Raw genomic sequence first — 26,567 nt, forward strand, 5'->3', positions numbered from 1 at the left:
TGAATTTATTGGCATCACCTCTGCTCCTTTTATCACAAATCACAGAATGTTCCAGACACGGCTTCCCCCTTATCTCTGTTAAGCCCAAGGTGTCCAGGAATGACATGACCAGGGCACCACTGTCGGTTAAGGGATTTTGTTTCCTGCAGCTGGATACAATTAGAGTTTATCTGTGCACCACGTGTGCCTCTGACCTCAGCTTCTCTGCTGGGGAACAGAAAAGAGATTTGTCTGGGACTGAGCAAAACAGAGGCGCAACTCCACAACAAGGCATTTGTTCTATTCTATTCTTTGTGTATCAGGCCTCAAGACCCAATATGGAAGTACTTCTGCCATGTTGACACTCTGACCTCGCTCCTTTCACAGTACCTTTCTGACTCCATCTTTCACCTACTTCATCTCTTGACTCGCACCTCACTGAAAAACATAACATTGTCTACAACTACCACAGACAGGGTCTACACACTAACGTATCTATGACCTCTGCAACCGCAAAATTAATATATTTTTTGCTCCTTCTATGTTGCTATATGTGGGTATCTAACGTGTGTCAAAGCTAAGTACAAGAAATACGTGCGCCGTCTGCCGTGCCAAACTAGTCCTGCTCACATTGTGGTTCATGCTAATAAGTTTTTCTCAGCCTGAACCTTTTTGCCTGGCTGGGACACTGTACTTGCATCCCAACAATTCCAATTTGCCCGCAAGATAATCTCCAGCATTCCTTTCATATTAACCTTTTGGCCTGGGGGGCAGCGCCCACTTGTTCTATCAGTAGCAGCTAATTTGTACTTTTCTTCTTGTTTGGAATTTCGCCGATCAGAGAAAAGCGATGTTTCAGCAACATAAATGGTAATTTTCTGTCCGCAAGTAGCTTTTGATCACAGATTAGGGTGGCAGAAGCAGAGTTCATTATTAGGAGGACATCTCATCCATGGAATACTCAAACTGCTTCTTAAAAACATGTTTGTGATGTGCTGCACTTTGTACTGCAGGAGTTATTTTGGGAAAATGTACTTATGGGTTCATATTGTGCTGCTCAATGCTCAATTTTCAGTATTGTAAGTAAATTAAAACCTGGTACATTGCGCTTTTTCTAAACTGTTGCTATGGACATTATTTCTTCATATTACCGATGTTAGTTTTAGTAAAACATTTTTTATTAGTATTGCTTTTGTTTTTTTTGTGATTCAATTTTTACAGTGTACAAGAGATATATGTTTGTTTAATCTAGTGTCAGTGCACTGTGGCATGATACTTTTTCCTGGGCATCTTTGCTAAATTAAGCATAATTGTTATTGCGTCGCTAGAATGGCATTTCGGTGCAGGCAGTCTAGCCCTTTTTTACTGTGGCGTTGCATTATTTACTGGCCGTCTATGAAAATCAAACAAGATATGTGTTATACATGTCTAGACTGGCCTGCATTGCTGCAGCCAGTTTGGACATGTTGTGTTATTGTGGCGTCACATTTTAAGTGGCAAAGCCAACAGGAGTATGTTTTTACATGGGGATACTGGCAATTGGCAGAGCCAGCTTGGAAATGTTTTCTTATTGTATCATTACTGGCATTAAGCGCAAAGCAAACATGTGTTTGTTCTTATATGAGAATACTGGACTATATTGGTGCAGCCAGCCTGCAAATGTATGGGCATAGCCAACCTGAACATGTTTTTTATACTATCATATATTGCGGGGGAAGGCATCATGAAAATGTGTTGGGAAATGCTTCTATCTACTGTTGGTGACTTGCATCTATTGGACATTGCCATGAGTTAACCTAAATAACTGATTGCAAACTGTCTGGATTTTTGCCCAATTGTTCACAGAAAGTGTGTTGTAGAATGTATCATTTTAACCCATTATTCAAAATAATTTCTCGCGGAGAGACACCTCTAAAACCGCCCTTGGATGGTTTAGGCTACCTCATTAGGCTTAGTCGCCCTCGCATATTTGTGGCAAATATTCACGCCCCTACAATTAAAAAATGTAGTTTCGTGGCGGACAGGGATTTGGTATTGAGGTTTGTGCAGAAACACTCAAGAGGAGCATGGTGCCCGAGGAAAATTTGACTTTTAGGACTGTTTTGATTTGCGGGAGTGCTCAGGGGCGACGGTGGCTCTGCTGGTGAGAAAAAGACGGTGGTGGTATTAAGGAGCAGATAATATAGTGATGGTGAAAGGTTCATTGTTGAGGTAACAAACACTACAATGGGAAGCAAATGGGAGGAGAGTGGACTGGAGGGGAGGGGCGTTCTGCGAGGGAAGGGGTTCGGGGAGGGGGGGTCCCAGGGAGGAGGGAGTTGGAAAAAAATAAATATTACGAAAATACCAATAAAAACATATCTGGAAAAAAAATCAACAGTTTCACTGGGGAAAAAAGCATTTGGCAATGCATAGGGAATCAAAAGTGCAATTGCAATAGATGTTCTGGCTGGCGTAGCACACAGCGAATAAATACTTCCATGCTTGGCCCATCACAGACATAACTGTAGCCCAAACACTTGCGAGATAATGCTTATCATGCTGACACAGGAATGTGACAAGCATGCACATGACACTGTGCATGTGCAGTTGGAATATTTGTGTACATTTATTTTATAACAAAATATGCATTGCGCATATGACAGCAGCACAGGCTTGTGCTGTACATTTCTTTGCCAGAACTCTTTCCATTCAAGAGTGCATGCCCAGGCTTAAGGTTGGCAGCCGGCAGAACAAAGGGGCATGCACTCGCTTTACATTGCTCTGGTCGGCCCCATCATTGAATTTAATATCTCGCGTGATTATACCTCTCATTTCCTTTTCTATCAGGAAGCAATATGAAATAAGAAAGTGACAGCAAGGACTGAGGTCATTGTCAGTGATCTCCGATATGCTTGAGTGTTGGTTGGCGGGGAAAAGGTTTCTGCAAGCATCTAGTAAAATAAAAATAGCATTGCAATAGGAATCTGTGTGCTGAAATAGAATGAGTTGTGTTTGAAACCACATGACTTTTGTGTGTATAGTGCATATTTTACTTGTTTTTTTTAAATAAATGTATTATCTATGAAATGTATATTCTTTGCAGCTGAACCTGCTGCTAAACTAATGGAATTCTAATGCTTGTACTGCAGCCGTAAAGCAACGAACAAATCAAGACCCAAGCTATTGTTTTCATTCTGCTAAGGAATGGTAGTGTTGCAGGCTTACATCATTTTGATATTTTTGTAACAATCACAAAATCGCTTGAGAGTGTATTTAAGGAGTTACAGGCTTCTAATGAATCGTAAAAATCGATGAACTTCATCATGACACACTATAGCAAGGGCCCTAACCCATCCCTAATAGGGCCCAGGAATAGTTTTGAAAAATCTGACTATGCCTTTCATGGTTCAAACATTTTGCTGCGATTGTATTTGGGGGGGGGGGTGACTAAAATCGCAATATGGTGTGAAGCCCGAACGCTGTACGGGGAGGGTCCACAGGTCCTGCCGAAAACACTGGGTGCCTGAGGCAGGCTTCACTACATTTGTCTATCAGTGCTGCTCCTTTAAATCAGCCTTAAATGAGGCAAATGGATGGTGAAGCCACCCACAAAGACCAGCATCTAAGGCCACTGCCTGCCTGTGCCTTTCTGGGCATGGAAGGTGATCTCACATCATAGTCCACCTCAGCTTTACCCAGCACCAACTCCAAACCCACCAGCCAACCTTTGAATGAACAAGTTCCAGCACCAAACCTCCCATCCACTCCTGCCACCTTTGCTACCCACCCCAGGTCTCTGACGCATCATCCCATCTCCTCATCAACGTGGGACTCTGATCTCCACATCCTTTCTCAGGTAAACACACAGTTGCTTCAGTGAGCTGCAACGTAAGTCGTTACTTCAACTCCACTAGTACCACCACCACCCCCACCCTCCACCCACTCACCTCCTACCAGCTCTTCTCGCCCTCTCACTATGCACAACCAACTCATTCAATCGGAACCCAAGCAAACACTACTCACCTGGATCAATCCAACGACAAATATCACACTACCTTCCCAATGCAGCAACAACTGCCACCAAACCACCCCACCCCTGCTTGCAACCCGCTTAGTCCCGAGGACCCTGCAACACCATGCAATCATTCTTCCTTCTCTTTTGCTACCCACACCCTCCCAGTCCCAAAGCCGGCACCTAAACTTAGAATATTACCGCCCAGTACCACCACTCATTAAACCCAAGCCCAACCAACCCACCAGCACAACCAAACAACAGAAAATGAACCAGTCTCCCACCGCTATCTCACATTAGGAATAAATTCCTTAGCTCTCGATCACTCATAGCAAGCACCACCAAGGACAAATTTGCACCCCCCCAAACACCAGACCTCACAAATAGAAGCACACCTTGCCATCACCACCCCATTTGAATCCCACCTCGTCACCACCACCTCCACTCAACAGCTCATACCTCAGACAACCTTATCACCATCAATGACCTAGATCTACTCACCATCACAAAAACCTGGCTTCATCCTTTTGCTGGCTGGGTTCTATCTATCGCCATATCCCCAGGATACTCCATCCAACGTAGCAACAGAACTCACAACACAGGTGCCAGAGTTGCACTAATCTACAAATATAATATCTGCATAATAGGCTATTAAAAATCCTAGACCGGGCTGCCTACATACAAATTCAAGACTACCTAGAAAAAATAAGATGCAAGGTCTTTGCCAATCAGGCTTCCGTCCAAGACACAGCACAGAAACCGCCCTTCTCGACCTCAAAAAATTACTTGATGAGATCAGAGACGATGGTAAACTAGCACTTCTACTCCTGCCACAACTCTCTGCAACATTCGACCTCATGGACAAGCAAACCCTCTGCCAGCCCCTATCCATGACAACAAACGTTGTACCAACTGCCACCAATTGGATCTCCTCCTTTCTAACTGAAAGGACCATCCGTGTCTTTGCCTGGGAACACACAGTCCCACCTACCACAGTCACCCGCTGTGTCCTGCAAAGCTCATGAATCTCCCCCGACCACCTAGACGCCCTTGGCATTTCATACACAAATTATGGAGATGGCACACAAATCCTCCTCCATCTTCGCCTTTAACTGTTTAACCGATGCCTAGATGCCTCAGGGTTTAGTGCGCTATCTAGAAATGCAAAAAATAAATGTTCCAACCCTCTGATTAATTTTGGGTCGAGGGACGCTTCAGTGTACCTAGCCTGTTCAGCAGGCTGGAAGGTCCTTGTAAGGGGGACCAAAATGCCCAGTAGTCTGCCATGCACATAACCTTCCTTGGACCTTCCCAGATTTTCGCAAGAAAGCTGCCATTGCCAGGTCTAATGCAGAGGTTACTACTGACATATTAGGGATAGTTGTTTGGGGGCATTATGCCCTTTGTTTGGTGCAGGTCTGGGTGTCAATTGCTTTCCTAAACAAGAAACAAATGCAGGCTGCTACATGATTGGCAGGGGCTATTTGGATGTGTGATATCATTCAGGTAGAAAAGTGGGTCCTCCAAATTATTGAAAGGTTTAAAGGAGCCCATTCCAGGGTGAGGTCTCTTGATTGAGAATGATCCTGTCAGTGACATCAGAGGGGAGTGTAGAATTATTTGTTTTTAGTATTAATTTCCATGCTCAGCTAGGACACCCTGTCTAATCTTATATCCCGTGATATACAGTCACACACCACAATTCTTGGCAATAAAGAGAAAGTGAGTTTCTCAAAATGAGAATTTCTGGGGGTTTTTGGTTTTACCCGTAACCATAACGTCCCTTTAACAACATTTTTTCATTGAATTTCATAGGTTTTTATTAGTGCAACTTCACCATAACGTCCCTTTAACAAAGTTGTTTCATTGAATTTCATAGGTTTTTACCAGTGCATGCTATTTTCCTACAACTTACTAATATCATTCTTACCCAATATAGCAATATTTTTGTCCAATTTACAAAGTGTCACCTTAGAACACTGCCATTTTCCACCTTCTAGCATCATTTTCAACTCTTCTATACACTTATTGCAACTATTTTAACTGATTTTGCATCCGTAGACATCTACGAACATCTGACTTCATTGCGAACCTTCCGGACAGTGCCACATGACCATACGCTTGCGCATGACATGATGACGTGTCCGAGAACCTATCTGCACTTCGCGATAAGATCTGTGCTTCGCGGACAGTTCGGAACTGCATTTTCTACTGATCTAGGAACTTTCAACTTCAAAATTCCCCTTGCACAGCTCCTACACCTATTCCTACTCATCCATTAACAATCTAGTACACAGTACATACTTGGAAACGTTTTAGCAAAACTGCTATTTATCTTAAAAATGGCATCATCTAATGCTATCCTTCGTCCCCAAGAGCCGCCACCACCACCAGCTGGAGGACATTCAAAACAAAAAAAGCACAGTACTTCCTAGACAATGAAGAGGACCAAGAAGATGCGGTAGAGGAAGTGCCTACCTCTAGCACCCAGAGAGAATCATGGGTGTGGCAGTTCTTTACCACTGTTGGGAATGTACCAAAGGCTAAAGCTACCAAAGTAAAATGCATTGAGTGCAACTTTGTATTCAGTTGCGGACTCCTCGGACAGTAATCCTACGGGACCACCTCCTTGTGCTGCCACACCAAATCCAATCACCACAATGCTCTCAGAAAGGTTGTTCCTTTCTTGGCAAGTAGGAGGCTGTCTTCTTCCACCTCATCTTCCTTAACCAATACTGTAACCACAAAGCCTACTTCTGTGGGACACAAAATCCCACCAGCTACCTTGCACGCGATAAAAGAGGCTCTTGATCCATTTTTTTCTAAGATAACAGTCCTCTGTATATACTACAACAAAACATTCTGCAGGGGGAAGCACTTTCGAAGTGCTTTTGAAGCTGTAAGTGCTTTTGAAGCTGTAATCAAGGAGCATGAGAAACACTGCCCCTTACCTTAGAAATAACACACGCGCAACATTTTCTCCTGTCCCCCTGTCTCTCCATATTAGTGTTTGGTGCCTCTTCCCTCATTTCCCTCCCCACCTTTCGTTCTAAGCTCTCCTGCAAAAATAAAAATACATCCGAAAACAACAAAAGAAATGTTCCTTTAGGAACCACCATTCACAGTTAAAAAATAAAACTAAAAAAAAGTATAGACTCCATCTACTTTACATTTCTCAGTAAAGAACATAGACTCAATACGATTTTCCAACATTTCCATTTTGTGTTATGCTAATGGGAATATTGTGGCGTTCATCCTCCGTTCCAGGGACTGGAACAGTGGATACCGGCGCAGCAGCCCAAGTTATCAGCCCAAGCGAAGCGAGGGTGGATAACGAAGTCTCCGGACCATTATCCCCCCATTCCAGTCCCTGTAATGAAGGATGATGGCCGTTAGCACCCTTGGTACCCAAAGCGGTAACCCGCGGTGCTAAAAAAGGATTTTTCTTCCTACACCGGGACCCAGAGGCGTCCCAGTGTAGGAAGGAAAATCCTTTTCCAAGATGGCCACCATGGAAAGGGAAGGTGGGGTTCCATACAGGGCCCCTCTTTGCTTTCCATGATAGCCTGCAGAAGGCAAAGGGAGAACACTATGACCATATTACTACAAGCACATTTTTCTTCCCTTTCAAACCTATCCCAATTTCGAACAACTTTACCACAAAGCCGGTCCCAGGTGGACATAGTTACAAAAGTTTGAGATAAAGCAACCCAACCTTCTTATTTTTGCCAAGAAACAAAACTAAGAAAGTTCAGGGAGGAGCATTCTTTACCATTGCTCCTACACTATGGAACGCCTTGCCAACATCGTTGAGAAGTGCCTTATCCCTGAGCCTCCTCAAAAAAGAGCTCAAGACCTGGCTGTTCCGATACATTATCACTTGCCCTCTTCTTGGCTTGGGTGGCTGACCTCCCGCTGCCTCTCTTTCATCTGGACCATATATGTTTTCTGTGCTGTCTGTCTTGTCTGCGCCCTCACACCTACGGGTTTATGGATGAGCACTACAAAAAGAATAAAGTAAAAGTAAAGGACATGGACACTTTAACCCCATGTGTTGTCCCTCGTGGTCATGGCCAGTAGCCAGATTGTCCGGATCATGACCTTATTCCATGACCCAGAAAATCTGGTCACTGCCCATGGCTACCGGCTATGCCTCAGTCACCAAAAAGGTATATCACTATTTTTTGTACCCACATTATGACACTTGTTCAAAAATAAAACACAGGCACATTTGCAAAACCATGCTTTCAGATCCTTGCCAATGCTCCTTGCAAAAGTTTGTTGGAAATCCACCCATGTTTTATTTTTTCAAAAGTGTCAAATGTATGCACATATAATAGCCAAATAACCTAGCCCCCACTTGACAAAATCCATTCAGACTTTATGAAAACATTTATATCTTGATCTAAAATCATTTTGCAAACGTTTGTGTAGATTCGTCAAATTGCACCACATTTCCAAACATTGCAAAAACATGTATATCTAGATCTATAATGTTTTTGCACACCTTTGTGTAGATTTCGTCAAATGGCACTCCAACTATAAGCCTTTAAAATAATTTGGGACCCCCCTCCAATTTTGCCCACTCTTAACAGAATCCCACCAAACTTTGCAAAAACATTTAAATCTAGATCTATAATCTATTTACAAGCCTTTGTGTAGATTCGTCAAATGGCACCACATTTATAAGCATTTAAAATAGTTTGGGACCCCCCTCTAATTTTGCCTCCTCTTTACAAAATCCCACCAAACTTTGCAAAAGCATTTATACCTAGATCTAGTATCAGTTCCCCAACTTAAGTGTAGATTTGTCAAATGGCACCTCATTTATAAGCCCTTATATCATTTTTGGACACCCCCTAATTTTGCATGCTCTTGACAGACTCATTCAGAATCAGGTCAAAAATATGAGTACAAAATTTCATGCAGTTTAATTAAGTGGCACCAAAGTTATAAGCCATCGAAGAATTGCTTTTCACCAACCCTGTAAAGCAGAGGTATTAGCAAACTTCACAGGATTTTTGCTGACTTTTGCGCCAAGAAACACCTGTTTTTTTGCTTCTTGCAGCCATATCCCATCCCATCCTCATCACCCCTCACCTCCCCAGAGATTATTTGATAAGTTTGACAAGTGCAATGTGGTGTTTTTTAATATGTTTTTACAGCGATGTCTGCAGACACCGGCCTCTGTCCGCGAATCCAAGATGGCTGGCGTTTCCAAAAATCTGACGCACTTCATGCTTTTCATCACCCAATCAGTGGATTCATTACACCAAAGCTTTCGGGACCAAGCCGCTGCTCCTGCCGCAAATTTGGTGACAATACGTCCAGCCGTTTGGGCTGTGGGTGTGAGCAAAGTTTTTCTCCATTCAGTCTATGGGAAAAAAAGAAATGTTGGGACCCCCCTATAACTTTGCCCCCCCCCTTGACGAAACTTCACCAAACTTTGCAAAAAAATTCAGAGCGGTCCATATACATTTTTGTGCTCTTACGATGGGTTTAGCAACTTAACCATGACTACTGGGCCGGTACCGCAGGCCCAGTAATTATACTCTAACAGATATTAGGTAAACACACTCCTTCTATGTTTGCTTCCATCTAGACAACACAATTGACTTTAATGATAACATTTCCGCTACTGATACATTTACTGATACAAAATAAATTAAAAAGCAATTGATTTTCTCCAGTATCAAAATAAATGTAGTATCAGAGAAATTACTTGCACAGTCAATGTTTAAAAACAAACATCCATTCGATTTGGCTCCCTTGTATAAGTGTGGGGTTGTGAATGCATTGGCTATGTTCAGGTCCTTAAAATGTATCAAGTGGCCAGCTTAAATATGACTCGTACAGGTTTGATTTCCGAAATTAATGCTATCAGGGATGTTTCACTCTGCTCTGTACACACATGTATGCTGTCTTCTCAGAATATGTCTGTACAGCTATACTGGAGAAAGTATACAAAGAAAGAAAAGCACAAATATAAAAACATACATATGAGATGCAGCCTGCGCGCAACAACTGAAAAGACACATGAAAAGGAAATGTGGGAAGTTAGCAGCCCATCTACAAGAGTATATGTCCAAAGTAACTTTTAAAGTCAAGAAAATAATTCCTTCCAGTTACCAGAAAGTATCCAGCAACTTTTAGTAAAATGCAAAAACGTGTGCAATCTGAGATGTTTTTATTACCATTACAGGATTAAGAAATCGTATTTTGAAACCTACATATGTTGACAAAGTGGAGCTTTCGATTGGAGTTTTATTGCAAAAAAATGTATAATGCTGTTCCGTGGAATAGTAAAACCAAGAGGAAAAACTGTCTTTTAAATGTTGATTTTGTGAATCAAACCTGATTTTGGACCTATAAACCATATGCTATTCCTTCCCCAACCCATTGTAACAAGTTACAGGAAGGGGGAGGACTGACTTTCCCAAGGCTTTTGAAGCTGAACCGTACAACTTTATGACTGTGCCTGTAGTTGCTTCACAGTATTCTGACCCTGTAATACAAATGCCCCCCATTTACAACTGCCATCTGTCTCTAAGCTTGGACTAAATTCCATTGAATTCATTTTGAGCAGTGGTAAGTAGTGATCGGTTTAGAGTGATTTTTTCGAATGGCATATTTTCGAAATGCCATTTTGTCGGCACCAAATTGCCGAAAAAAACATTTCGAATGTTTTTTTTAATTTTATTTTTGAAATGGGGGGGTTCCCCCAAGCCCCTGTTTTTTAACACTTTTTTTACTTACGAAACAAAAAAACATATAAAATAAAAAATAATACATAAAAAAAAAACATTCACCAAATTGTTTTCGACAAAATGGTAATTCGAAAATATGTTTTAAAAAATATAACCGGATACCGTAGTGATCTCTTCTCAAATAACCAAAACTCACTATCAGTCAGTTCTTCACTGGAGGATGCGACTTCACAGCTGGGAAGACCTAGAGTCTGCTACAAGAGGCGGAATCACTCAAGGAGGCGTGACATCGTAAATGGCTCTACTAGACTAAATTTAAAGTACTGGCACCATGACAACAGCACTTTCTGGGTCATAAATGTCCCAGCCCTCAGGTCCAAGAGAAACAGACACCATTTGGCTGTACCAGCCAAGAACTGGTGTGTAATTTCAGTGTGTGAATTATCCCATTTATCAAATAATGCACAATGTGAAATGTACATATGGAATTATATATTATTTTGCTTTTAACTATGGAACAAAATGTCCTAGAGAGTTTATGTTTTTTTTTTAAATGTTCAGGTTGAAAAATGACATTATTTTGAAATATATTAATTATGTAAATTAGACAATTGTGGAAATCTATGTGCAGAAAAGCTCACGCATCTTTGCCTTCCTGCTAGTGAGCATGTTAGTTTGAGATGGTAAAACTATTTTTGTGTGAAAGTGAGTAAAAAGCAACATTTCATAACTTATCCACCATAAATCGTGCTGAGAGGAAAATCACATTCTTTTATTTGCTTAAGTGAGAGCAATCCCATGAACGGATTAGTAGCATGATCATATATGGAATATGCTGTTTTCGATAGTTACACATGTTTAAAATCAAAATCTTCAAGATGACATTGTATCAAATGGGAGGAAACTTACTCCCATTAGACTGTACCTTCATTAGCATGTCCCAATGACTATGGAGGGTTGGTTTAGTGTCATGTCACTTTGACATACATTGACCAATTAAATTAGAGAAATTATATGCACTTCTAAAGGGAGTGGTTTCTGCTCTAACAAGGGTTGCAACCCATAGATTCTGGGGATAGACACTAACTTGCTCAATCATTGATCGAGCGGAAGAAGGAGATGAAGGAGAGTTGATAACAACAGCAAGGAGAAAGGAATTGAATGCTTTCTTTTTGGGCCCATTTTTGGATTACTGGAAGCACACCGCAAGAGGCGCCTACCAGGAGTTAAGAACCAAGACTTCAGTGGGGAAAAACAACAGACAGGCTCAAATACAAATAGAAGGGAACCAAACTGTGGAGGGAAGTTGACACTGCCTTGCTAACTGATGCCCATCTGTTCCAGAGGGGGAAGAGTTAAACCAGTCCTTAAAAGGGTGCCTGCCTGTCTATGAGACAACCAACAAACATTCCTGTGTAAGTATAATGTCAAGGGGGAAATACTTTAACAGGGAATAAATTAAATACTGGTCTTTCAGGGGGGTAATATACATTACTGTACTGAAAAGTGTATATGTGTAGATGCTTTTGGAATTATAGATTTTATCAAATAAATCCTAGGGCCTGCATATGGCAAGATCCCCTGACTCCTTCTCTTAGCATTTCACAAGTACAAAAGAGTAATGGACGTCTCACTGTTTGCATACCTAGAAAAATAAGTACTTGAAGTAATTTCCTGGTTACACCACCAAGCAGAGTTCTGTTACTGGTGCTGATCCATTCAAGAAAAGGGAGAAAGGGTTACTAACTGCCACCTGTATTCCCACCTTTGAGTTTTCCATTGAAGACAAATGAACACTTTTACATGTTAATACAATAGAAACAGGAAATTTACCAAAACATTGTTTTTGATTTTGTAAGTAATTAATATGCAGGTATGTTAAGTATCTTGTCTTTTGAGTTTTCTAGAATGGATCTACGTGATTCGACCGTGGCTGATTTTGCCACGGCTGGAATGTTTGCATGAGAAAGGTGCGAAACACTAAATTTTTGCACCTTTCTCATGCAAACACACGTACATACCCCCACCCACAACACACCCATGACACACACCCCACCCACACCATCAACACATCCCCACCCACACCCCCAACATAAACAAACCCCACTTACCTTTTACTTCACGCTGAGTCCCTGCAGCGCCAGTTCCCTTTCACTTCTGTGCTCGGGAACTGGCGCTGCAGGGTCCTTTTCTTTTTTTTGCAGGTGTGCTGTGGGGGTGTCCCTCGCAACACCCCACTCACTATACCACACAGTATAGTGAGCGGGGTGTTAAGGGGCACAAACCCGCACCCCCATTATTATTTTTTTTTACTTACCTGCAATGCTACCACCAAAGGTTCGAACTTTGGTGGTAGCATTTTTAGAAATGTTTTGTTCATGCGACCGTTTAGATACAGTCTTTTTGTACAATACCTTCTGGAACTTTGGTTAGGTTTGAATTTGACAGGTTCGTTGATCAGGAGGGAATGGTTTATTTGCAATGAATCATAAGTACAAAGTTTAGCTGGGCAGGGATGGTGGATGCATGCTCAGGATTATTCAAATGTATATAATAATGCCTCTTTGACCACTTTGACCACTGAAGTTGGTATTTAATAGATACATCATTTGTGCATATTTAAATTGATTCAATCTCTTTCTATTTCACTAATAAATAGAGCTTCTGTGCAACCCTGTTTGTTTCTTGTCCTGAATGGGAGGAATGCTGTAGGGAATCAATATTGTTAAATTGGGGTCCAGGTTCATAAAAAGAACTTAATTAAATAAATGAAAAGTGTGCACACCCAATTAAAACAACATCTTACAAACTTTCAAAGAACACGTGTAGATAACTTTCCATGTATATATGTGTGTGTGTATGTGTGTCTTGCGTTAAACACGCCTGCGTGTGCAGCTTTAAATACATATGTGTGTGTGCACTGTTTTCAATGTATTCCTATTGAGTTTTCCTTCAGCTCCAGTCTGAGCTGGAGATATAATCTTCACCAATAAAATGCACAATGTAAAAACATCCTTTCTCTGTCACATTATTCATGGGTCTCGATGTGCATTCAAAGATAATGGACTGCACAGGTTTAACACTTTTCACTATTTTCGAAGAATAGGATGTCTTTATTATATGTGCTAATTTCAGTGTTCACAATCATGTCAATTATGACTAGGCTTACCCCGACATACACAATTTTGCATGATATAATATTAGGCAATAGTGTGTCATGAGTACACTATGACCTGTGTGAATCTGTCGACATGAGCCAAGGATTCTATTGAATGGGGCTTAAGTTTACAAAAATAGCCTGCATTTAAGTTGCACAAAAATGCATTCTTTAAATCTCCCCTCTCAATACAAAACTCATTGAGCGCTACGTGAATTATTTCTCACTTGGCACTCAATTTAAATGGAAGAAACGGGGCACTATATTTAAGAGTGCATCTGTATCTTTGTCAATTTAGCATTCCATTTTCTCCCAGCCCTCTATTCCCAGGATTTTACCATGTATCGCTTTGGGACAATTTGGGATTTCTCAGGGCTCTACTTAATTTCGAATTGTGGCTTTTCATTTCTTGGAAAATCAGAAGTGAACCAGGCTCTCTGGAATCACTCCAACACCAAGCTCATTTCAGCAGGCTGTATGCAAACCAATTTCCAAGCTGGGCCGGTCATCCTTTTCTCAATGGTTTCTTTCTCCAGTTTGTATGGGAATCAGTCACTCTGGTGGATTCTCTCTCTGGCCATCTGAGCTGATACTCAGTAAGGCAACTGTAGTTTGGCTAGTTACTATTTTTAAAACTGTAACAGTATAACTTGTTTCATTGTTTATATTTCCCTTTCCCCAAACCACCATTGATGCTGCTTGCTTGATTCTTCTGTGGGGACATTATCTGTTTTCACTTTCCACTCTGCTCTATCACGTGACTTCCCGACACAGGTTTAATGATCCGAGCGTGATGAAATCAGTTGATACTCAGTAAGGTAGTTGTAATTTGGCTGCTCATTACTATTTTTAAAACTGTATTGGTGTAACTTGTTTTAATTGTTATATTTCCCTTTCCCCAAACCTCCCTTGGTGCTACTTGCTTGATTCTTCTGTGGAGACATGATCTTATTTTAGCCATCGGACGCTCGCATCCTGCTGGTTAGATTCTGTTTTAACTTTCTGCTCTACAGGGGTCAACGTGACTTCCCGGCACGGATTTAATGCACTGAGCGGGATGAAAATAGTTGATACTCAGTAAGGAAGCTGTAGTTTGGTTGCTCTTTGCTATTTTAAAAGCTTTATCGGTGTAACTTGTTTTACTGTTCATATTTCCCTTTCCCCAAACTCCCTTTGATGCTGCTTGCTCGATTCCTCTGTGGGGACATCATCTTATTTTAGCCAACGGACACTTACTCCCAGCTGGCTAGAGGATGTTTTCACTTTCTGCCTGCAGCAGTCACATGACTTCCTGGCACAGCTTTAATATGCCGGCTGACCAGAAAGCGCATTGGGCGAGCGCAACGGGCGTGCCTAACTTGCGCTGAAGGCGTGCAAAAGGCAAGCCCATCTGTGCTTGTCCGGGCTACAGACGGGCTTGGTGCGGCTATTGATGCTAGGCTCACTCGTAAGAGAATTTTGGACTTGGCTCCTTCTGATACTCGCATGGAGGAGGTGTAAGCTTCTTTTAAAGTGATCTTATCTAATGCATGTTCTTTAGTAGCTCATGCGGCTTCTGTTTATTATTTTTTCTGCAACCAGTCCCCTGATGTTATGTGTCTAACCTAGACTTGGCTCACAGAGGCTTCTGCACCCATGTTGGTGCAGCTGCTTTCCAGAGAATATAAAATAATTCCCCTTGATCGAATGTCGCTCCATCCGGGAGGAGGTGTTGCAATTGTTTTTAAATCTGGATTCCAACTATCACGGCTGTCGTTACTGCATGAGGTAGACATGGAAGCTCTATTTGTCTGTTCGCTTGTATCAGCAATTTGCTCTGTGCACTTCCTGATTGTGTACATGCCACCTGGCACCCATGCAGGGTTTCTGAACCCCTTCTTGGATTTGGTGGCAGAGCTTCAGGTGAAGTGTTTTTACCCGGTTGTCCTGGGAGACTTTAATATTAAGTTCAATCTTCCACGTACCCCTATTTTATCTCAGTTTTTTGAGGCTCTAATTGATATGAGCCTGTATCAATCTGTGTTTGAGCCCACTCACATGCTAGGTAATACCCTTGACTTGGTGTTCTTCGAGAAATCCAGAATTGGTGTTCTTCCTGTGGAGCCAGTGGTCTGGTCAGATCACCATTTAGTGCCTTTTGTGCTGATGCTCCCTGTACCCTCTCTAAAAATCCCTCTTCTACAGCTATGCGGAGGGGCTGGCATGCTGCAGAGTGGAGTGCTCTTCTTTCAATTGTCAAAAAAGAGTGTACCACTGGCACTATGGTTGACCTGTATTCGTTGACTGAGTGGTTGAGGGCTGCTACTGATGTAGTCACACCCTATAAGCTCACTCATCTCAGTAGGCGCCGCTTAGAGCCTTGGTTTCTGACAAACTTAAAGTGGCCCGCCTCAGGTTAAAGCAAGCCAAAGGCAAGTGGTGTTGTACTTATGGGGTGGCTGTGAAGGTGGTTTACTGTCAACTCACTAAAGACTATCATGTAATCATGTAGCCATCTACGAACCGAAGCAGGCTTTCTTTACCCATAACATCGAGATTCTCTTAAATAAGCCTGTCTTAAATCAACCTAGGTCGTTAAATTATTGTCTTCCACTGCTAATCTTACTCCTACAGTTACCCCCCCATGCAATTGCTATGCGATTCATTGTCCCACTACTTTATTACTAACATCGAAAAATATCTGTACCAATATCCATCTGGCACACCAGGCTGATGCCAATATGGACTCTGCTAAGGCAAAGATGAGCTATCTGCAGATTTGGTCAGACTTCCCCATGTTCACTGATGAAACAGTGAGTAAGGTCATCATGCAGTTTAAATCGGCTGCTACCTCTGATCCCGTTCCACTAGATGTCCCTAAGGACATCATGCCTGGCATGATCACTTGGGTGTCTCAAGCAGTTCATCGTTCATGCCAATCAGGCTGCATTCCAGCAGAGCTTAAACAGGCCATTGATATCCCACTTCTAAAGAAAACGTCACTGGATCCTTCTGTCCTTGCCAATTTTTGCCCTACCATCCGCTTGCCTTTTTTCATGAAACTGTTGGAAGCCCTGGTATCTCCTCTTCTTTCTTCTTTCTTGGAATCCTCTGAGTTTCTTGACCCCTTTCAGTCAGGTTTCAGTCCAGGACGTAGCAGAAGAGTATTCTAGTATCTGTTGTTGATGACATGGCCAGGTTAGCGTACAGTGGGTGCCTGATATTGCTAGATCTCTTAGTGGCTTTCAACACTGTCTACCACTCTGTCCTGCTGCCCCACCTAGTCTTGGCGGGTCTCTTTGGAACTGTCCTGGCGTGGTTTACCTACTTCCTGGCCGACAGGGGTCAATCTCTTTCTCTCCCTCCTTTCTCTACCACCTCCCATTCTTTGTCTTGTGGGGCTCGTCCCCTATGCTTTTTTACATCTATATTCAGCCTCTTGTTTGTCTTCTCCGCTCCTTCGTCCTCCGGTGCTATTCATATGCCGATGACTGCCACATCTTGGTTTGTTTAGATCTTAACCAGGTAGGGGTGTCTTCGTGCCTGTGTCATTGCCTGGTGGCTGTGGGGCTGGGTGGATGAACAGCAATTGGCTGAAGCTGAATGGGGACAAGATGGAGGTCTTGGTGGCTGGCTCTCCACCTAACCCTAGCCTTTGGATCCCATCTTTCTTGTCTTCTGCACTTGGTGATTTCCTATGCCAGTGATGGTGGTCAAGAATTTAGGGGTTGTTTTGTTTTCGACTCTCTCAATGGCCTCTCAGGTCGGTGCAGTCTGTAAGTCTGTTCACTTCCATCTTAAGATATTGCGCACGTTTTTACCATTCTTACCTAATAACCTGCGTCCTTTGGTCATGGTCTCATTAGTCCTTAGCAGAATAGATTACTGCAATGCCCTGTTCCTGGATCAACCTGTGGGCCTCATTCATCTGTAGAGAAGCAGCTGTATACGTCATTAGACCCCACGCCCTCACCTCCATCATATTGAAAGAGCAAGACACTATGCCTGACCCCGGGTATTATTCCAATACCATGTCGAAGATATGAGAGATGTTATGTACTCAGACAACCGTATCGGATGTGTCCAAGAACTGAAGCATTAGAAGGAAGTCTGCAGACATTAATGGAGCTAGAAGAGCTATAATTAAAATCTGATGAGTGCAAAGTGGCGTCATGAAAAGAAGAGACGATGACACAATGAAATGATATGAGAAAACTTAAAGAATAAATATACAACTGAAGAACCAAAGCAAGCATATATATGACGGAGAAGAATCCATATATAATATTATATGATATGATAGCTTATTTATAACGCGCTTAATACCCAGAGGTTTCTAAGTGAGGACCTGGTGATCAAACCATGTTGCTATGTGTTGTCTTGCTTCCAAGGTGAGCACGTTGCCCATGAGCTATCCTCTCGAGACAAAGAAGTAACCAGACATGCAGCAAATGTATACATGCTGCAGTAGAAATTGTAACACAGGTAAAGCGGGCATGTTGAAAAGATGGACGTCGGCTCTGAATATTATTAGTAAGAAAATAGCTTGAAGGAGAGAGACCAGGGCTGCAGAGCTGACAGGCGCTGGAACATGAATTCACACACAAACAAAGAATAATTGTTTGGCCGAGGATCAAGAATGCCACAGCACGAAGTAATTGCAAGGTACAAAGGGAGTAAATGACGATAAGCAATGTTCATAGGACATATTTCTCTTAGATTAAGTAAATGAGTGAATACTTGCGAAGCCAAGTATTGTACAATTAAAGATGCAGAAAGCATATGCAAGACGGAGCAACCAAGTCTCCAGAGGCCGAAGAGAGTCATGACACCAAGTTCAATTGAATCAAAGAGCACTAAATAAGAAGGCAAGATGGACAAAATCATGGACTCAAACGTGGTGCAAGACCAGAAAACAAGGCCTATTTTTAGAAAGCTCCAGATGAATGACGGTAACAATGTACCTTAACTCCCTCTAAAGTTCCAGAGAAGAGAACATCCAGCAAGGTCAACTACAAAGAAGAAGCCTTGCTTGAAGGCTTAACTGATGAGAGACTGTAGGCTAATTGGCCAAGTGGGCAGTTGTCTGACGTTGTTCTCCGCACCTGGGTTTTGTTGTGCTTACGTGCTGCTAATGAGCCGAATGTCCAAGGTTGGGAGAGAATGCCAACCAATCATGAGGACCTATGCAATGGTGAACATACATTGTTACAGGAATCAATCTACTACTGTTATTCTGCTATAATCTGTATTATACGTAGTTAGAGGTAAGTTCAAGGCATTCCTGGCAGATGAGGGTTCTCCAGGTTTCTCTACTTTAATTAGCTGATAATAAAGTAGTATTTTTGCCATATTCTTTGAGTCTGTCCAGTTATTTGGGTCCAAAATCATTTATTGTGGTAATCCCATTTTGTGCAAAGGAACACCCAAAGATGCGACTGCAGACATCGGCTTCAGGTGCTGCAGAATTTGGCCGGCCAAGTGGCCACTAATTCACCATATGGCACACATGCCCCTGTTCTGCTTTCCCTCCACTGGCTCCCAATGGCCAGGCGAGTGGAGTCTAAAGGCCTTTGCCTTGTGCACTCGACCTATAATCAACAGGGGCGGACTCTTTTCGTGATAAATTTACTCCCTACCTCCCAGGCCAAGACCTCCATTCTGGTAATGCTTGTCTAGTCTTGGTTTCTATGTTTTGCCTTTCTAGGGTGGCGGGCAGAGCATTGTCGATCCCTCAGATGCACCCAACATCATTTGGAATTCAGACGTCTTCTGAAAACCATGCTCTTCATCGAATTACTGGCTAGCCTTTCGGTGTGTTTTTAGTGCCAAGATGCCCTCGGGTGTACAAGCACTCTGTAAATTTAGTTAACATAACATGACCTTTCTTAAATTGTATCCAGACAATCTACTTATGCTCATCTACCCATATTAATGAATCCGTCAATTCCATCTGCATGCCATGATATATCTTGCATTTATTTATTTAGTTAATTTTTAGCGTGCTGGAACATCGCCCATGGGCATAGAAGTACAGGGGCAAGACAAACACCATAAAACAAAAACAGAGAATTAGCCAAGCCAGATCATCAGGGAAATTCCATACTGAAATTATTCAAACAGAAGGGTCTTGAGATTACACTTAAATCTGGGGGGAGGGTATTCCACAACCTAGGGGCTACTACAGAAAACCAACCATCTTGTACATGTGATAGCTTGGTTGCAGTTATTTCCCGAAGTCCTGTGTTATTGGTTCGTAGCGTACGCCTAGCTGGCAGCCACCCTACCAGTTTAGTAAAATAAGCAGGCTTTCCCATAGACACATGCATGAGTAATGCACATTGTCCTAAAGAGGATACGTTTTTGTACAAGCAACCAGTAAAGTTACCTTCTTACTGCAGACACATGCTCCGTTCTACAAATACCAGTGACTGCCCTGACTGCATTATTTTGAACTACCTGCAGTCGATGAAGCTCCATCTTACCAATACCGTGACGAAGCCTGACACAATAGTCCAAACGTGAGCCGATAATTGCACGAGCTAATGTGGCACCATCTGCTGCATTAAGGAATGGTCCGACCTGCACCACTAGCTTAATATAGTAGAAGGCATGGGACACAAGCCGGCTGACATGTGCTTTCATTGAAAGTTCTGAATCCAACACCATACGCAATGTTTTAACTTTCATAAGTGTTGTCAGACGACAGTCAGCAGTCCGAAAGGTAGCATAGGCAAGATCCATTTTGCACAGCTTGGAGGCGGTACCAACCAACATGATTTCTGTTTTTCTATTGTTAAGTACCAGACCATTCAAAATCATCCATTAATGAATTTGGTTGTAGGTGTCATTGATAGTCTGTGGATCTAGCTCATAGTTGCCGGGAAAGAGGCACTGGGTATCATGCGTATAGTTTGCGAACCTGATGCCTTTGGCATCCAGACAGTTGAAAAGAGAAAGAGTGAAAACATTAAAACGTTTTCGGGACACACAGGAGCCTAGGGTACCACACAATCCAATTCACAGCTCTCTGGCATATAATCTTTATGAAAGACTCTCTCCGTTTGATTTGAGAGAAATGACAAAACCCAACTAGATGCTTCACTAGAAAAGGAGGCAGTGTCTTGTAATCAAGTGGCCAGGATGGTATGGTCCAGGAGGTCAAAGGCTGCAGTAAGGTCTAATAGCATCAGAAGAGATGCTTTGCCTTTGTCTGAATGCTGAAGAATAGATGTTTTAAATTAAGGAGAGTGGTTTCTGTGCTATGATTGCTTCTGAAGCCTAATTGGGTAGAGCCAGGCATGTTATATGCTTCTAGAAAATTTTGAATTTGTTGATACACAACCTTATCCAGAATCTTCAGATAGAAGGGGGAGTTTGTTATTCAGTGTTAGTTGCCAGGTAAGCTGGGATCTAGTGAAGGTTTTTCATGAGGCACTACTCAGGCCTGTTTGATAGAACTAGGAACCACATTTTCTGTAAATGAAAGGTATACAAATTTAGTGATGAGCGGTATCAGAAAAACCACAAATTACTTCACAATAGGCACAGGACATCTGTCGCCCTTGCAGATGGTAGGTTTCATTTTCAACAGCAGTTCAAGCATATCAGATTCAGATATTTCACAGAACCTAAAGAGAGGCTGAGGAGCAGTTGATTGCTCTGGTCTGGCTGAGGTAGATATATCCTTATTGACACAATGATTGAATTGTCACTAGATCCCTCCTTGATTTTAGCAATCTTTTGCCTCAAAGAGATCTGAATATCAGTGCACCAGGTAGTATCTTTTATCCCTGGGGAGTTAAAGGGGCACGGTTCTTTCAACTCACTGAGGATCTTAAGCAGTTCTTTTGAGCTTGATGCCGCATCCTTGATTTTTTGGGTATCCAGTCATTTTTTCGAAAACATAGCTACGAATGACAAAAGATTTGAAAAAAATGCATCAAAAAAATTCATTTTTTTGTAGGTAAAGGTTTTTTTTTACTAAAATGGGCGTTAAGGGGTAAAAAAACAGGGGTTGGAGGGTCCCCCCATTTAAAAAAAATGCATTTTTTCGACTCATTTTTATTAGAAACTTTGCCATTCGAAACTATGGCATTAGAAACTATCACTATAAACAATTATTTGTTTATGGGAGGATTTCTTAGCCCCATGAAAAGCAGATTTATTTGCTTTAGTTACTATAGAATAGCGTGTGTTGTCATCCAATGATGATGACCTTCTCCAGCTTATAAGTGCCAGTTTGTTCTTGTACTTGATTATCTGAATTTCTGGGATATGCCATGGTTTAGAGTGCTGAGATTTAACCAATCTTTGTTTCAGTGGGGCTATTGTGTTGACTGCCAAAGTCATTGTTTCCTCATAGGCTTATACCAGCTTAGTTTATGACTCAAAGCTGCAAAGATCATTAAGAATGGGTGCACAAAAAGGGTAGCAGAGCAGGTAGAGTGAGCTTACGCAGATTACGGCACATGGCTTTCTTAGGAGGTTCTCTAATTTATTTGCTTATGCCTTAGCTGAGAAAGTTGAAATTGTATGAATAGGTGGTCTGACCATAGGCATGGGATGGCTTCCACATTCTCCACATGAATCTCAAGTGTGACTACCCAGTCCAGACTCCTACCTGCACTATGCGTTGCCTTTAGAATATAATGTTTCTGTTTAAAGCACACGCTTTACAAGGAGGTCTGTGGAATTCTAGCATGGGGGTCAGATAGGTCATCAGAACAAAGATTTAAATCTCCCAACAGAATGGTCTTGGTTTAAGGTCCATAGACAGTTGCTCACATAATTGTGTGCAGAACTCCGGCATATTATTGAGAGGACGATATATTAGAAATATATTGCAGGTTTTATTGGGATCAATGGCCCACTTTAAATGCAAATGTTCACAGTCAGAGATGACCTCAACACTCAGCTGTCAAATGTTAAGTGATTAATGAAAGATAAGGGCAACCCCATCCCCTCTCCCCACCAAGCAATCCTGCGGAGGACTCTTTATCCTGGGGGTATTACCAGCATAAGAACCGGGTCTGCAGATGGATGCAGTTATGATTCTGTAATTGCACAGACATCTATGTCGTTATCCTGGATAAAATCACAGATATCCGTTGAGTGCTTAATCAGTGATCTGGTGTTAAGTAGCACAAAGCGCACAGGCTTAAGACCATCAGCCAAATCTGTTCCAAAACTATCCTCAAAGCACAGTGAAGCTGCATTGAGCCTGTGATATTAGGATGACTTCCCCAGTCCAATGATCTGCAAAGGGAGGGGTAATCTCACTCATAATGTAAAATAACCATTTTGTTGGGAGCTCGTAACTTTGGATGTAGAAGGTGCCAGATTAATACAATCAATATGAAAGTATTCTGTAGATTAGTGTGCATAGCCACATGTGACACTTGTGTCTCTGTGATGCATATTTTCAGAAATTAGTTTTTCATAATGATCGCTACATTTTTCCATGTCACCCACCAGGAGTGTATGTGTAGTCAGAAAACATGATTCCTAGCTACGATTTGCAAGTAATGCCATATTTGTAGCAGCTTCCCTCACAAAGATATGATTTTTCACAGAATCAAAGTTTTGATTAAAAAGGCACACAAAGGACTATTCTTTATTTTGTAAATGAAGAAAAGGCTGACTTCAGCCACTAGATGGCAGTGTTGATACATCTCCAGAGCATTCTTCTTCTTGACATGAATTTATGCAATGGCATGGTTTCTTCTGGTTTGTGTTCATCGAGATCAGAATTGCATGACTTTGGCTGATGGTTTTATGAGGAGTGTGAAATGACATATGAGACAGGCTTCTTTCATGTGTATCCATTACACCAGCCATATGGCAGTATTTATGAGCTTAATGTGAAAAACAAGTTTCAGCAAGATAGATCTGAGATTGTGAGGCCTCATAGCTTGCAACTGCATTTCTGAACTGTGGCTACGCCATAGAAAGGTCAATTTTCACAGTTTTAAGTCACGCTACAACAGAAATATGTCTGGGCCTGCTCCATTGGAGTTTTAATTAAGACAAGACATTATTGGATGTGAAGTACATGCAATGCAGAATAAAATGGAACTTTAAATCATAATTATTCAGTCAGACATTTTACATTGTTTTAATTAACATGAAACATATGCAAACTACGATCATTTAAAATAAATGACAAGTTTGTGATGTAGAAGTGGATTTCTTTGATCTCTTAAAGCTCTGATTATGTATCCTTCGGCCTTCTGAATTATCTTTGATATAAATGCATGTCAAGGTTCTGGGCTTTGTCTTCACCACTCATAAGCTAGTCTCTAAATTCAATTTAAAAAACCTTTGAAATGTTTCCACACTTTTACACTGTTGAAAAAAGTTCTTAAATGAGATAACATTTAAATTCTGCATTTTAAAGGCACTCTTTTCATCGTGATAGTAAGCAAGAGGCAGAAATCTCCAACCAATGATATAATTTGTGAATGGTGCCTCCCTTGCTCTTTCAGAAATGACTTTCTAAGTTCACTTTATTTCAGCCCATTATCCTTTGCTGTATCTTTCCAGGCAGGAGGTCGTTTTCGTAGGTCAAAACCTCAATGGAAGTGTCAGAAGAAATGTAATGATCACAAACGTATCCTTTTGTTTGCACTTAAGACCCTTTTGAACTACCTAGAGGTTGGGGTACTGGGAGGAATTACCATCTAGACACTGATCCATACCCGTTTCAGCAGATCAACTGCTATCATCATGTTCCATAGATTCCCTGTGATATTTATTTTCTTTAAAGCCTTGCCAGAAAATGTATTACATATGTGAGCATAATTATTTTTCCCATGGACTACTGTGACATTGACTAAATATATTTCCTCCCATTCTGAAGGAGTATGCACCTCCTGTCTGTACCTCTTGCCATGAGGAGAGATCTGTAAGATGCTGCTAACAGCAGCAAGGGCATGAAGGAAACTTCTTGATGTGTTTGATCTGGGGAACCATGTTGGGGGGGAGTGAACCATTTGATTAAAAGCGGGAGGAGTGTGCATATGTCATTAAAATTTTAAATCTGATGACATCAGCATGTCTTTGTGAACCAATTTATTGACAGACGTGTCCATAATACATAAAATATCATCCTCGGGCAAAGGGGTTTGGAGGAGAGCTCTGAAGCACTCGTTTTGTGTATAAGCTCTTTATGAATAAACAAAACAAACAAACATCCTGGAAAGAGGTCATAGGAGTGGTAAGAGTTGCAGTGGGGCTTGGAGCTTCAAAGCAAGAGGAGCAGGCATGATTCAGTCTGGCAACTGGACAGGTAGCTAGGAAGTCCTGCATAGCACTAGGTCCCCAAAAGCGAAGCACAGGTATCAAGGTCAGATGCATGGGCAGAGAGGGTAGAGGTAAACTGTACCCAAATTGTTCTAAATATCACCAGTGCAAAGAAAATAATAGTGACAGCTTAGAGAAACAAAGCATACCACCCAATACTTATCCAACATTACATTGCAATATAGTCAAAGCTTGAGGGGCACTTAACTAGTACTGCCACCAGCAGCAACGTCAGTGTCCATACCTGGGTTTGGTGTGTGTACAATGATTTGATTGTTGCACCACTGTCTGATACTAGCTGTTTGTAATTGACCAGTGTTTCATGAGAGGATTCTACACGATGGTTCTTTACTGCTGCCTGAAGTGAAGTTAAGAGAAAGCATTACATGCCTCTAAGGGTGTTCTGTAATTTCTTTCTGTTTTCGGGTTGATTCAAAGCTTCCTCATATCCGGTGTCCATGGACATCCGATTAAAAAGTCACAAAACTGTGCCTATTCTAGATACAGCCTGCAGTAAGCAGGATACAGGGCTGGCCAGGTCCTGTTCAGGGAAGCATGTTGCTCAGTAAGTGGTAACAGTTAATGCACAATCCAGTTAACAGTGCATCACTTACCTTACGGGATGTCTGGTTAGGTTTGCCAGGTCACACTAAAGAGTTTGCTAATCACTCCGTTTCATGCTATTCTATTCCAAACATTAGTAAAGATGCGTTTATACAAAACAAGTGTTTCTCAAATGTGTAGTTCTATCAGCTCCTTCCCCTACATGCGTTAGGTGCCGAGTGGTTTTGATATGAGGGTGGTTGTAAGGTAGAATTTTATTTTCCCATCAGTGAATAAAGGTAATGTAGGGGTTGTGAGAGTTGGTGGTGTCAAGTGGACTTGGAAGTAAGTGTTTTTTTTGCCTGGGGAGATTGGAGTTGTGGTAGTCTGAAGCTGGTACTTACTACACATTCTCTCCAGGCAGAAAAGGGATTTTACAGCTTGCAATAATGTCTATAGTGTACAGAGTGCCTGCCTACTAGTTAGCCAGTGGTGCATTTAGGCCATCTGCTTCCCTAGGCCCAGAAAGTGCATGCACTCCAACCCCAACTTTACTGCGACCCATTCCCAGGATCCACCCCTTATTATCTTAAAGACAGAAAAGCACACATATTACATTGAAGTGGGAAAACACTGTATTGCCTCTCATTGCCTACAGAGTTAATATGCTCTCCTACACCTTTGGGCATCACTTCAGTACACCATGCAGTGCACGAAGAAGACCTCAGAGCCTTTGCTTAAAGTGGAAGTCTATGCATACAGAGCTTACAATGGACAGTTGCCCTCGTGGAATGTTGCCCTTAATGTGAACATCTCCTTTGTCGTAGCTAGCATGACATGCATTATTAATTTACCTCTAAATGAATTTTTCTCATGCTACATTTTAGTTGCTTATTTATCAATT

This window comes from Ambystoma mexicanum, chromosome 9 (genome assembly GCF_040938575.1).
Source record: "Ambystoma mexicanum isolate Mex_15411 chromosome 9, UKY_AmexF1_1, whole genome shotgun sequence".
NCBI classification, from domain to species: Eukaryota; Metazoa; Chordata; class Amphibia; order Caudata; family Ambystomatidae; genus Ambystoma; species Ambystoma mexicanum.